This window comes from Pleurodeles waltl, chromosome 12, assembly GCF_031143425.1.
Source record: "Pleurodeles waltl isolate 20211129_DDA chromosome 12, aPleWal1.hap1.20221129, whole genome shotgun sequence".
NCBI classification, from domain to species: Eukaryota; Metazoa; Chordata; class Amphibia; order Caudata; family Salamandridae; genus Pleurodeles; species Pleurodeles waltl.
The window spans coordinates 6,276,886-6,291,393 of NC_090451.1; the positions used below are offsets into that span (position 1 = coordinate 6,276,886).

Sequence of the window (14,508 nt, forward strand, 5' to 3'; positions counted from 1 at the left end):
TGAGAAGTCTGGACTGCTAGCAAAGGGTCTTTCCTCTTCCTTAGTGGAGTTAATTCAGCACTCCAGCAGGCCTTCTACTTCGAAGTCTTACTCAAAGAACTGGACGTGATGTTCTGCTCATGATCTTTTGGCACCTACCTGTAGTTTGTCTGCTATTTTGCATTTTCTTCTGAATGGGTTTCACTTGAATCTCTTTCCACTCTGAAAGCTCATTGCTTTGCGATAAAGGTTTTTAGGGACTTTTCTGTACCTTCGTCGATGTTACAATCTTTGGTGTCTAGACTGTTCTGATCTTTTGTCAATTGTAAGACCAGTTGAAAAATCCCTTTTCTCCAACTCAGAATCTTCCTACTCTTTTATAGGCTTTGCAATTTTATCTCTTTGAGGATCTGGATACTGTAGACATAAAGATTGTTTCCTATAAAGTTATTTTCCTATTTCCTATTACCTTGCTGAGAACAATTGGGGAGCTGGGAGTCTTAAAATGCTGTCCTCTCTTCATTTGATGCTTTGGAAGATGGGGTAACTTTAAGGCCTAGCCTTACCTTTGCTGCAAAGGTTAAGTCTATTTTTGATAGATCTTAGGAAATAATTCTTCCTTCTTTCATTCCCACTCCTTCCTCTCCGGAGGAACATTTGCTGAATACACTTGATGTTTAAAGAGCTCTTTTCATTTATGTCACCAAGCCTCTGCAGTTCAGGAAAACCGACTCCTTGTTTGTGACTTTTGGACAGCCTGGAAAAGACAAGAAGGTGACTTTTATGACTCTGAGTAGGTGGATTAAGTTGTCAATTTTTCTGGCTTTGCAAGGCTTTTTAGAATATCTTCCAGTTCAGGGATGGTCTACGAGAGGAATGGCCACCTCCTGGGTTGAATTCCAGTGAGTAACAATCTAGGAAATTCCTAGGGTGGCTACTTGGTCCTCAGAGCATACATTTGTCAAGCATTATGGCTTAATAATCTTTCTGTTTTGCATTTGAGTACCAATGTTTTGAACTCTGCATTACCCTCAGTCCATCTTGTCTTTGTCACAAACATTACATCCTGCCCACCTTCCCATCAGTCCTTTGGCAAGGGCTTGGCACCCAGGTTGGGTGCATGGGGCTAGAATTTAAGGATCCTCCTGTTCTTTCTTCCTGTTGGAAGGTGACATCACCTTACTTTGTAATGACTGTCACAAGGACGCAATGGACTAAGGCTAATGAAGATTACCAATAAGTAACCAACGCATCACCACTCTTTCTGAATGTGCGTGGCTCATTCCGCAGGACTTGTTCTTTGTATAATTCCTGGATTTTCAGAAGCCCTTTGATGGCAGCACCCCCACACTGAAAATTGTTTCAGCACCACTGTACAAGGGTCAGTTGTCATGCTCATCTGCGGCGTAAATTTGCATTGAAGTAGTCTAACTCCCCAGGCCTTGTCTTTTGCTCAATTTGCCTTTGTGAGTTTTCTCTCAATCACTGTCGACTTCCTTTGATCTTTCTTTCTTCTTTTACTTCACCTTCGCCTTCAGTGTATCTTTCGGCCCTCTTAAGAGACACACCCCCTTGTAGCCACTTCTATACTTCTGTCACCTAATTATTTTCCTATCCTTTCCCCTGTAACGTTGCTGATCCTAGCTATAGCATCACTATCCAGAATCTGTTCTCCTGAGTTATGTTCCTCTTATCCCCACGCATCTAATAATCAGCTCTTGGTCTCCCTCCACCTCCCACGAGACATAGTCTGAGGCAGTGTCTCCATCTTGGAGAGACAATCCCTTGCACTTGTGTTGTTCTACTGGCGCTGCCGGCTTGAGCTTTGGTCAGCAGTGGCAAAAGAAGGACTAATGGAAAGTGAACGTATACTGGAGCAACAAAGTGTATGGATTTATAAGAGCTTGATTAAATGAGAAAAAAAAGAGTTTAGTTGAGAGAAAAAATGCAACCTGGCCCATACGGGGATCGAACCCGCAACCTTGGCGTTATTAGCACAACGCTCTAACCAACTGAGCTAACTGGCCATCAGTACTACTGATATCCGTTTTCCATGAAATGCAGATAGATAGAAGAGTTGTTCTCACTATCGCAATTCCGTCATACTTTTCTCCTTCCGCCCCCTTTCTGGATTACAATAACAAGAGCTGTGGAGTGCTGCACGCCAGCCTCAGTGCCTCTTCTTTCACTCAATCTCACTGTGTGCTGTGATATCTTTGTAACATCGCTTGTTGCCGGAAAAAAAGGAAATGATGGATAGTATTTTTATTCTTTTACAACAAAACCCAAAATGCATCGGCTTGCTTGGTCATTAAGTTTACAAGGCTTGCTGCTTTTGAGATATTATAATTGTAGTGGTTATTCGGCGTTGGAGGTAAGAGAGTTTTTTTTAGGTCTGGCCGTTCCTTCTGCTTCAAATTCCTTGAGCTCATGTCAACAGAGTAACAACAAAACATAGCCAACGGTTCGTTGCTCAAGCCTTCCCTACTGCGCCTTCCCATGTCTCTCCTGCCGACCACAGTGCAGGAAATCTGAGTTTGCATTTGCGCGAAGAGACGTACAACACAAGAAGGCGCGCTTTCGTGCGCCGGGCACCACCCGGCCTGTGCATTCCTCACTGTCGTGAGATCAGTTTACTCAGCAGAGCATGACGCTGCAATTGGTTAGTAGGGCAGGCCTGACCAGAATAGTATATTTGGGGTCATGTATTTGATTGCATTTTTAAAACAATAACAGAACTTAACTGCAATGTTTAAATAGGTCTAGACATATTTAAACAGTGTCAATTTAATAGAAGAATTGTGGACAATTCAGAGGGGAGGCACCAATGTTTTTTTTTCCCATTGGGTGCATGCGGCATTAAAGAGTTTGAAGACCACTGGTCTAAGTGGACACTAATACACCTGGATGCTCCTGAATTCCTCGCAACAGATGCCAGCAAACCTGGCTGGAGAGCTACTGTGTTGGACTGATCCTGTCGATTCAAGTGGTCATTCCTAGAGAGTCGGAGGTCATGGAAATAGATGGAGTTGATGGTAATCTTCAGGGCTTTGAAGTTTTCCCATCATCATCTGTCTCAAAAAAATGTGCTAGTAAAGACAGAGAATAAGGTAGCTGTCTTTTACATTAACCAACAGTGAAGCATGCATTCAAAATCCCTCAATGCAATAGCAGAACAATTGGGTTATTGGGCAGAGATCAACCTGTTGCACACGTCGGCAGTACACATCAAGGGCACCGACAATGTGATGGCAGACAGCTGGAGGTTTCCAAATTTGCTGGAGTTGACGTTATCCAGGTCGTTGTTTTGAGAGATATGCCGAGAGTTTGTGAAACCCTTTCTGGATCTCTTTTCAAACAAGGACAATGCTCATCTTTGTCGATTCTGATCCAGGCTTCCGGAACAAGGAGCCTAGGTAGTGGACGTATTGGTGATAAAGTGGCTGAGAAGTCTCCTTTATACATTCCCCCACTTTTTATTGATCCAGATGGTTCTCTTCAAGTCTCAGCAGGGGGAGGGAACTTTATTCTTGTGGGCCCTTATTGGCCAGAGATGTCATGGTTTCCTCTTCTGAACCCCTGGCTCTTCTACCTCCTTGGGTACTGCTCAAGTGTGTCTCTCTCAGAACGTAGTCCCTGACCTTCTTGCTCCAACTCACTCTATCGCTTTGGAGGTTGAGAAGTCTGGACTGCTAGCAAAGGGTCTTTCCTCTTCCTTAGTGGAGTTAATTCAGCACTCCAGCAGGCCTTCTACTTTGAAGTCTTACTCAAAGAACTGGAAGTCTTTTGAGACGTGATGTTCTGCTCATGATCTTTTGGCACCTACCTATAGTTTGTCTCCTATTTTGCATTTTCTTCTGAATGGGTTTCACTTGAATCTCTTTCCACTCTGAAAGCTCATTGCTTTGCGATAAAGGTTTTTAGGGACTTTTCTGTACCTTCGTCGATGTTACAATCTTTGGTGTCTAGACTATTCTGATCTTTTGTCAATTGTAAGACCAGTTGAAAAATCCCTTTTCTCCAACTCAGAATCTTCCTACTCTTTTATAGGCTTTGCAATTTTATCTCTTTGAGGATCTGGATACTGTAGACATAAAGATTGTTTCCTATAAAGTTATTTTCCTATTTCCTATCACCTTGCTGAGAACAATTGGGGAGCTGGGAGCCTTAAAATGCTGTCCTCTCTTCATTTGATACTTTGGAAGATGGGGTAACTTTAAGGCCTAGCCTTACCTTTGCTGCAAAGGTTAAGTCTATTTTTGATAGATCTTAGGAAATAATTATTCCTTCTTTCATTCCCTCTCCTTCCTCTCCGGAGGAACATTTGCTGAATACACTTGATGTTTAAATAACTCTTTTCATTTATGTCACCAGGCCTCTGCAGTTCAGGAAAACCGACTCCTTGTTTGTGACTTTTGGACAGCCTGGAAAAGACAAGAAGGTGACTTTTATGACTCTGAGTAGGTGGATTAAGTTGTCAATTTTTCTGGCTTTGCAAGGCTTTTTAGAATATCTTCCAGTTCAGGGATGGTCTTCGAGAGGAATGGCCACCTCCTGGGTTGAATTCCAGTGAGTAACAATCTAGGAAATTCCTAGGGTGGCTACCTGGTCCTCAGAGCATACATTTGTCAAGCATTATGGCTTAATAATTTTTCTGTTTTGCATTTGAGTACCAATGTTTTGAACTCTGCATTACCCTTAGTCCATCTTGTCTTTGTCAGAAACATTACATCCTGCCCACCTTCCCATCAGTCCTTTGGCAAGGGCTTGGCACCCAGGTTGGGTGCATGGGGCTAGCATTTAAGGATCCTCCTGTTCTTTCTTCCTGTTGGAAGGTGACATCACCTTACTTTGTAATGACTGTCACAAGGACGCAATGGACTAAGGCTAATGAAGATTACCAATAAGTAACCAACGCATCACCACTCTTTCTGAATGTGCGTGGCTCATTCCGCAGGACTTGTTCTTTGTATAATTCCTGGATTTTCAGAAGCCCTTTGATGGCAGCACCCCCACACTGAAAATTGTTTCAGCACCACTGTACAAGGGTCAGTTGTCATGCTCATCTGCGGCGTAAATTTGCATTGAAGTAGTCTAACTCCCCAGGCCTTGTCTTTTGCTCAATTTGCCTTTGTGAGTTTTCTCTCAATCACTGTCGACTTCCTTTGATCTTTCTTTCTTCTTTTACTTCACCTTCGCCTTCAGTATATCTTTCGGCCCTCTTAAGAGACACACCCCCTTGTAGCCACTTCTATACTTCTGTCACCTAATTATTTTATAATTCTTTCCCCTGTAACTTTGCTGATCCTAGCTATAGCATCACTATCCAGAATCTGTTCACCTGAGTTATGTTCCTCTTATCCCCACGCATCTAATAATCAGCTCTTGGTCTCCCTCCACCTCCCACGAGACATAGTCTGAGGCAGTGTCTCCATCTTGGAGAGACAATCCCTTGCACTTGTGTTGTTCTACTGGCGCTGCCGGCTTGAGCTTTGGTCAGCAGTGGCAAAAGAAGGACTAATGGAAAGTGAACGTATACTGGAGCAACAGAGTGTATGGATTTATAAGAGCTTGATTAAATGAGAAAAAAAGAGTTTAGTTGAGAGAAAAAAAGAAACCTGGCCCGTACGGGGATCGAACCCACGACCTTGACGTTATTAGCACCACGCTTTAACCAACTGAGCTAACCGGCCATGATTACTACAGATATCCTTTTTCCATGAAATGCATATAGATAGAAGAGGTGGTCTCACTATCGCAATTCCGTCATACTTTTCTCCTTCCGCCCCCTGTCCGGATTACAATAACAAGAGCTGTGGAGTGCTGCACGCCAGCCTCAGTGCCTCTTCTTTCACTCAATCTCACAGTGTGCTGTGATATCTTTGTAACATCGCTTGTTGCCGGAAAAAAAGGAAATGATGGATAGTATTTTTATTCTTTTACAACAAAACCCAAAATGCATCGGCTTGCTTGCTCATTAAGTTTACAAGGCCAGCTGCTTTTGAGATATTATAATTATAGTTGTTATTCGGCGTTGGAGGTAAGAGAGTTTTTTTTAGGTCTGGCCGTTCCTTCTGCTTCAAATTACTTGAGCTCATGTCAACAAAGTAACAACAAAACATAGCCAACGGTTCGTTGCTCAAGCCTTCCCTACTGCGCCTTCCCATGTCTCTCCTGCCGACCACAGTGCAGGAAATCTGAGTTTGCATTTGCGCGAAGAGACGTACAACACAAGAAGGCGCGCTTTCGTGCGCCGGGCACCACCCGGCCTGTGCATTCCTCACTGTCGTGAGATCAGTTTACTCAGCAGAGCATGACGCTGCAATTGGTTAGTAGGGCAGGCCTGACCAGAATAGTATATTTGGGGTCATGTATTTGATTGCATTTTTAAAACAGTAACAGAACTTAACTGCAATGTTTAAATAGGTCTAGACATATTTAAACAGTGTCAATTTAATAGAAGAATTGTGGACAATTCAGAGGGGAGGCACCAATGTTTTTTTTTCCCATTGGGTGGATGCGGCATTAAAGAGTTTGAAGACCACTGGTCTAAGTGGACACTAATACACCTGGATGCTCCTGAATTCCTCGCAACAGATGCCAGCAAACCTGGCTGGAGAGCTACTGTGTTGGACTGATCCTGTCGATTCAAGTGGTCATTCCTAGAGAGTCGGAGGTCATGGAAATAGATGGAGTTGATGGTAATCTTCAGGGCTTTGAAGTTTTCCCATCATCATCTGTCTCAAAAAAATGTGCTAGTAAAGACAGAGAATAAGGTAGCTGTCTTTTACATTAACCAACAGTGAAGCATGCATTCAAAATCCCTCAATGCAATAGCAGAACAATTGGGTTATTGGGCAGAGATCAACCTGTTGCACACGTCGGCAGTACACATCAAGGGCACCGACAATGTGATGGCAGACAGCTGGAGGTTTCCAAATTTGCTGGAGTTGACGTTATCCAGGTCGTTGTTTTGAGAGATATGCCGAGAGTTTGTGAAACCCTTTCTGGATCTCTTTTCAAACAAGGACAATGCTCATCTTTGTCGATTCTGATCCAGGCTTCCGGAACAAGGAGCCTAGGTAGTGGACGTATTGGTGATAAAGTGGCTGACAAGTCTCCTTTATACATTCCCCCACTTTTTATTGATCCAGATGGTTCTCTTCAAGTCTCAGCAGGGGGGAGGGAACTTTATTCTTGTGGGCCCTTATTGGCCAGAGATGTCATGGTTTCCTCTTCTGAACCCCTGGCTCTTCTACCTCCTTGGGTACTGCTCAAGTGTGTCTCTCTCAGAACGTCGTCCCTGACCTTCTTGCTCCAACTCACTCTATCGCTTTGGAGGTTGAGAAGTCTGGACTGCTAGCAAAGGGTCTTTCCTCTTCCTTAGTGGAGTTAATTCAGCACTCCAGCAGGCCTTCTACTTTTAAGTCTTACTCAAAGAACTGGAAGTCTTTTGAGACGTGATGTTCTGCTCATGATCTTTTGGCACCTACCTGTAGTTTGTCTGCTATTTTGCATTTTCTTCTGATTGGGTTTCACTTGAATCTCTTTCCACTCTGAAAGCTCATTGCTTTGCGATAAAGGTTTTTAGGGACTTTTCTGTACCTTCGTCGATGTTACAATCTTTGGTGTCTAGACTAATTTGATCTTTTGTCAATTGTAAGACCAGTTGAAAAATCCCTTTTCTCCAACTCAGAATCTTCCTACTCTTTTATAGGCTTTGCAATTTTATCTCTTTGAGGATCTGGATACTGTAGACATAAAGATTGTTTCCTATAAAGTTATTTTCCTATTTCCTATCACCTTGCTGAGAACAATTGGGGAGCTGGGAGCCTTAAAATGCTGTCCTCTCTTCATTTGATACTTTGGAAGATGGGGTAACTTTAAGGCCTAGCCTTACCTTTGCTGCAAAGGTTAAGTCTATTTTTGATAGATCTTAGGAAATAATTCTTCCTTCTTTCATTCCCTCTCCTTCCTCTCCGGAGGAACATTTGCTGAATACACTTGATGTTTAAATAACTCTTTTCATTTATGTCACCAGGCCTCTGCAGTTCAGGAAAACCGACTCCTTGTTTGTGATTTTTGGACAGCCTGGAAAAGACAAGAAGGTGACTTTTATGACTCTGAGTAGGTGGATTAAGTTGTCAATTTTTCTGACTTTGCAAGGCTTTTTAGAATATCTTCCAGTTCAGGGATGGTCTACGAGAGGAATGGCCACCTCCTGGGTTGAATTCCAGTGAGTAACAATCTAGGAAATTCCTAGGGTGGCTACCTGGTCCTCAGAGCATACATTTGTCAATCATTATGGCTTAATAATTTTTCTATTTTGCATTTGAGTACCAATGTTTTGAACTCTGCATTACCCTTAGTACATCTTGTCTTTGTCACAAACATTACATCCTGCCCACCTTCCCATCAGTCCTTTGGCAAGGGCTTGACACCCAGGTTGGGTGCATGGGGCTAGCATTTAAGGATCCTCCTGTTCTTTCTTCCTGTTGGAAGGTGACATCACCTTACTTTGTAATGACTGTCACAAGGACGCAATGGACTAAGGCTAATGAAGATTACCAATAAGTAACCAACGCATCACCACTCTTTCTGAATGTGCGTGGCTCATTCCGCAGGACTTGTTCTTTGTATAATTCCTGGATTTTCAGAAGCCCTTTGATGGCAGCACCCCCACACTGAAAATTGTTTCAGCACCACTGTACAAGGGTCAGTTGTCATGCTCATCTGCGGCGTAAATTTGCATTGAAGTAGTCTAACTCCCCAGGCCTTGTCTTTTGCTCAATTTGCCTTTGTGAGTTTTCTCTCAATCACTGTCGACTTCCTTTGATCTTTCTTTCTTCTTTTACTTCACCTTCGCCTTCAGTGTATCTTTCGGCCCTCTTAAGAGACACACCCCCTTGTAGCCACTTCTATACTTCTGTCACCTAATTATTTTCCTATTCTTTCCCCTGTAACGTTGCTGATCCTAGCTATAGCATCACTATCCAGAATCTGTTCACCTGAGTTATGTTCCTCTTATCCCCACGCATCTAATAATCAGCTCTTGGTCTCCCTCCACCTCCCACGAGACATAGTCTGAGGCAGTGTCTCCATCTTGGAGAGACAATCCCTTGCACTTGTGTTGTTCTACTGGCGCTGCCGGCTTGAGCTTTGGTCAGCAGTGGCAAAAGAAGGACTAATGGAAAGTGAACGTATACTGGAGCAACAGAGTGTATGGATTTATAAGAGCTTGATTAAATGAGAAAAAAAGAGTTTAGTTTAGAGAAACTAATGCAACCTGGCCCGTACGGGGATCGAACCTGCAACCTTAGCGTTATTAGCACCACGCTCTAACCAACTGAGCTAACCAGCCATGACTACTACAGATATCCTTTTTCCATGAAATGCAGATATATAGAAGAGGTGGTCTCACTATCGCAATTCCGTCATACTTTTCTCCTTCCGCCCCCTGTCTGGATTACAATAACAAGAGCTGTGGAGTGCTGCACGCCAGCCTCAGAGCCTCTTCTTTCACTCAATCTCACTGTGCTCTGTGATATCTTTGTAACATCGCTTGTTGCCGGAAAAAAAGGAAAGAATGGATAGTATTTTTATTCTTTTACAACAAAACCCAAAATGCATCGGCTTGCTTGCTCATTAAGTTTACAAGGCCAGCTGCTTTTGAGATATTATAATTATAGTGGTTATTCGGCGTTGGAGGTAAGAGATTTTTTTTTAGGTCTGGCCGTTCCTTCTGCTTCAAATTACTTGAGCTCATGTCAACAAAGTAACAACAAAACATAGCCAACGGTTCGTTGCTCAAGCCTTCCCTACTGCGCCTTCCCATGTCTCTCCTGCCGACCACAGTGCAGGAAATCTGAGTTTGCATTTGCGCGAAGAGACGTACAACACAAGAAGGCGCGCTTTCGTGCGCCGGGCACCACCCGGCCTGTGCATTCCTCACTGTCGTGAGATCAGTTTACTCAGCAGAGCATGACACTGCAATTGGTTAGTAGGGCAGGCCTGACCAGAATAGTATATTTGGGGTCATGTATTTGATTGCATTTTTAAAACAGTAACAGAACTTAACTGCAATGTTTAAATAGGTCTAGACATATTTAAACAGTGTCAATTTAATAGAAGAATTGTGGACAATTCAGAGGGGAGGCACCAATGTTTTTTTTTCCCATTGGGTGGATGCGGCATTAAAGAGTTTGAAGACCACTGGTCTAAGTGGACACTAATACACCTGGATGCTCCTGAATTCCTCGCAACAGATGCCAGCAAACCTGGCTGGAGAGCTACTGTGTTGGACTGATCCTGTCGATTCAAGTGGTCATTCCTAGAGAGTCGGAGGTCATGGAAATAGATGGAGTTGATGGTAATCTTCAGGGCTTTGAAGTTTTCCCATCATCATCTGTCTCAAAAAAATGTGCTAGTAAAGACAGAGAATAAGGTAGCTGTCTTTTACATTAACCAACAGTGAAGCATGCATTCAAAATCCCTCAATGCAATAGCAGAACAATTGGGTTATTGGGCAGAGATCAACCTGTTGCACACGTCAGCAGTACACATCAAGGGCACCGACAATGTGATGGCAGACAGCTGGAGGTTTCCAAATTTGCTGGAGTTGACGTTATCCAGGTCGTTGTTTTGAGAGATATGCCGAGAGTTTGTGAAACCCTTTCTGGATCTCTTTTCAAACAAGGACAATGCTCATCTTTGTCGATTCTGATCCAGGCTTCCGGAACAAGGAGCCTAGGTAGTGGACGTATTGGTGATAAAGTGGCTGAGAAGTCTCCTTTATACATTCCCCCACTTTTTATTGATCCAGATGGTTCTCTTCAAGTCTCAGCAGGGGGGAGGGAACTTTATTCTTGTGGGCCCTTATTGGCCAGAGATGTCATGGTTTCCTCTTCTGAACCCCTGGCTCTTCTACCTCCTTGGGTACTGCTCAAGTGTGTCTCTCTCAGAACGTCGTCCCTGACCTTCTTGCTCCAACTCACTCTATCGCTTTGGAGGTTGAGAAGTCTGGACTGCTAGCAAAGGGTCTTTCCTCTTCCTTAGTGGAGTTAATTCAGCACTCCAGCAGGCCTTCTACTTCGAAGTCTTACTCAAAGAACTGGACGTGATGTTCTGCTCATGATCTTTTGGCACCTACCTGTAGTTTGTCTGCTATTTTGCATTTTCTTCTGAATGGGTTTCACTTGAATCTCTTTCCACTCTGAAAGCTCATTGCTTTGCGATAAAGGTTTTTAGGGACTTTTCTGTACCTTCGTCGATGTTACAATCTTTGGTGTCTAGACTGTTGTGATCTTTTGTCAATTGTAAGACCAGTTGAAAAATCCCTTTTCTCCAACTCAGAATCTTCCTACTCTTTTATAGGCTTTGCAATTTTATCTCTTTGAGGATCTGGATACTGTAGACATAAAGATTGTTTCCTATAAAGTTATTTTCCTATTTCCTATTACCTTGCTGAGAACAATTGGGGAGCTGGGAGTCTTAAAATGCTGTCCTCTCTTCATTTGATGCTTTGGAAGATGGGGTAACTTTAAGGCCTAGCCTTACCTTTGCTGCAAAGGTTAAGTCTATTTTTGATAGATCTTAGGAAATAATTCTTCCTTCTTTCATTCCCACTCCTTCCTCTCCGGAGGAACATTTGCTGAATACACTTGATGTTTAAAGAGCTCTTTTCATTTATGTCACCAAGCCTCTGCAGTTCAGGAAAACCGACTCCTTGTTTGTGACTTTTGGACAGCCTGGAAAAGACAAGAAGGTGACTTTTATGACTCTGAGTAGGTGGATTAAGTTGTCAATTTTTCTGGCTTTGCAAGGCTTTTTAGAATATCTTCCAGTTCAGGGATGGTCTACGAGAGGAATGGCCACCTCCTGGGTTGAATTCCAGTGAGTAACAATCTAGGAAATTCCTAGGGTGGCTACTTGGTCCTCAGAGCATACATTTGTCAAGCATTATGGCTTAATAATCTTTCTGTTTTGCATTTGAGTACCAATGTTTTGAACTCTGCATTACCCTCAGTCCATCTTGTCTTTGTCACAAACATTACATCCTGCCCACCTTCCCATCAGTCCTTTGGCAAGGGCTTGGCACCCAGGTTGGGTGCATGGGGCTAGCATTTAAGGATCCTCCTGTTCTTTCTTCCTGTTGGAAGGTGACATCACCTTACTTTGTAATGACTGTCACAAGGACGCAATGGACTAAGGCTAATGAAGATTACCAATAAGTAACCAACGCATCACCACTCTTTCTGAATGTGCGTGGCTCATTCCGCAGGACTTGTTCTTTGTATAATTCCTGGATTTTCAGAAGCCCTTTGATGGCAGCACCCCCACACTGAAAATTGTTTCAGCACCACTGTACAAGGGTCAGTTGTCATGCTCATCTGCGGCGTAAATTTGCATTGAAGTAGTCTAACTCCCCAGGCCTTGTCTTTTGCTCAATTTGCCTTTGTGAGTTTTCTCTCAATCACTGTCGACTTCCTTTGATCTTTCTTTCTTCTTTTACTTCACCTTCGCCTTCAGTGTATCTTTCGGCCCTCTTAAGAGACACACCCCCTTGTAGCCACTTCTATACTTCTGTCACCTAATTATTTTCCTATCCTTTCCCCTGTAACGTTGCTGATCCTAGCTATAGCATCACTATCCAGAATCTGTTCTCCTGAGTTATGTTCCTCTTATCCCCACGCATCTAATAATCAGCTCTTGGTCTCCCTCCACCTCCCACGAGACATAGTCTGAGGCAGTGTCTCCATCTTGGAGAGACAATCCCTTGCACTTGTGTTGTTCTACTGGCGCTGCCGGCTTGAGCTTTGGTCAGCAGTGGCAAAAGAAGGACTAATGGAAAGTGAACGTATACTGGAGCAACAAAGTGTATGGATTTATAAGAGCTTGATTAAATGAGAAAAAAAGAGTTTAGTTGAGAGAAAAAATGCAACCTGGCCCATACGGGGATCGAACCCGCAACCTTGGCGTTATTAGCACAACGCTCTAACCAACTGAGCTAACTGGCCATCAGTACTACTGATATCCGTTTTCCATGAAATGCAGATAGATAGAAGAGTTGTTCTCACTATCGCAATTCCGTCATACTTTTCTCCTTCCGCCCCCTTTCTGGATTACAATAACAAGAGCTGTGGAGTGCTGCACGCCAGCCTCACTGCCTCTTCTTTCACTCAATCTCACTGTGTGCTCTGATATCTTTGTAACATCGCTTGTTGCCGGAAAAAAAGGAAAGGATGGATAGTATTTTTATTCTTTTACAACAAAACCCAAAATGCATCGGCTTGCTTGCTCATTAAGTTTACAAGGCCAGCTGCTTTTGAGATATTATAATTATAGTGGTTATTCGGCGTTGGAGGTAAGAGAGTTTTTTTTAGGTCTGGCCGTTCCTTCTGCTTCAAATTACTTGAGCTCATGTCAACAAAGTAACAACAAAACATAGCCAACGGTTCGTTGCTCAAGCCTTCCCTACTGCGCCTTCCCATGTCTCTCCTGCCGACCACAGTGCAGGAAATCTGAGTTTGCATTTGCGCGAAGAGACGTACAACACAAGAAGGCGCGCTTTTGTGCGCCGGGCACCACCCGGCCTGTGCATTCCTCACTCTCGTGAAATCAGTTTACTCAGCAGAGCATGACGCTGCAATTGGTTAGTAGGGCAGGCCTGACCAGAATAGTATATTTGGGGTCATGTATTTGATTGCATTTTTAAAACAGTAACAGAACTTAACTGCAATGTTTAAATAGGTCTAGACATATTTAAACAGTGTCAATTTAATAGAAGAATTGTGGACAATTCAGAGGGGAGGCACCAATGTTTTTTTTTCCCATTGGGTGGATGCGGCATTAAAGAGTTTGAAGACCACTGGTCTAAGTGGACACTAATACACCTGGATGCTCCTGAATTCCTCGCAACAGATGCCAGCAAACCTGGCTGGAGAGCTTCTGTGTTGGACTGGTCCTGTCGATTCAAGTGGTCTTTCCTAGAGAGTCGGAGGTAATGGAAATAGATGGAGTTTATGGTAATCTTCAGGGCTTTGAAGTTTTCCCATCATCATCTGTCTCAAAAAAATGTGCTAGTGAAGACAGAGAATAAGGTAGCTGTCTTTTACATTAACCAACAGTGAAGCATGCATTCAAAATCCCTCAATGCAATAGCAGAACAATTGGGTTATTGGGCAGAGATCAACCTGTTGCACACGTCGGCAGTACACATCAAGGGCACCGACAATGGCCTAGCCTTACCTTTGCTGCAAAGGTTAAGTCTATTTTTGATAGATCTTAGGAAATAATTCTTCCTTCTTTCATTCCCTCTCCTTCCTCTCCGGAGGAACATTTGCTGAATACACTTGATGTTTAAAGAGCTCTTTTCATTTATGTCACCAGGCCTCTGCAGTTCAGGAAAACCGACTCCTTGTTTGTGACTTTTGGACAGCCTGGAAAAGACAAGAAGGTGACTTTTATGACTCTGAGTAGGTGGATTAAGTTGTCAATTTTTCTGGCTTTGCAAGGCTTTTTAGAATATCT

The 14,508-nt window shown here is 43.2% G+C and overlaps 2 non-coding genes across 2 annotated transcripts; both read right to left on the reverse strand.

Moving 5' to 3' along the window:
- Window positions 1-1,932: 1,932 nt before the first annotated feature.
- Window positions 1,933-2,006, reverse strand: TRNAI-AAU (transfer RNA isoleucine (anticodon AAU)). Its single transcript has one exon. It is a non-coding gene; the product is annotated as a tRNA-Ile (tRNA).
- A 10,915-nt stretch (window positions 2,007-12,921) lies between these two features.
- On the reverse strand, window positions 12,922-12,995 carry TRNAI-AAU (transfer RNA isoleucine (anticodon AAU)). The gene has a single exon. It is a non-coding gene; the product is annotated as a tRNA-Ile (tRNA).
- Window positions 12,996-14,508: the final 1,513 nt, after the last annotated feature.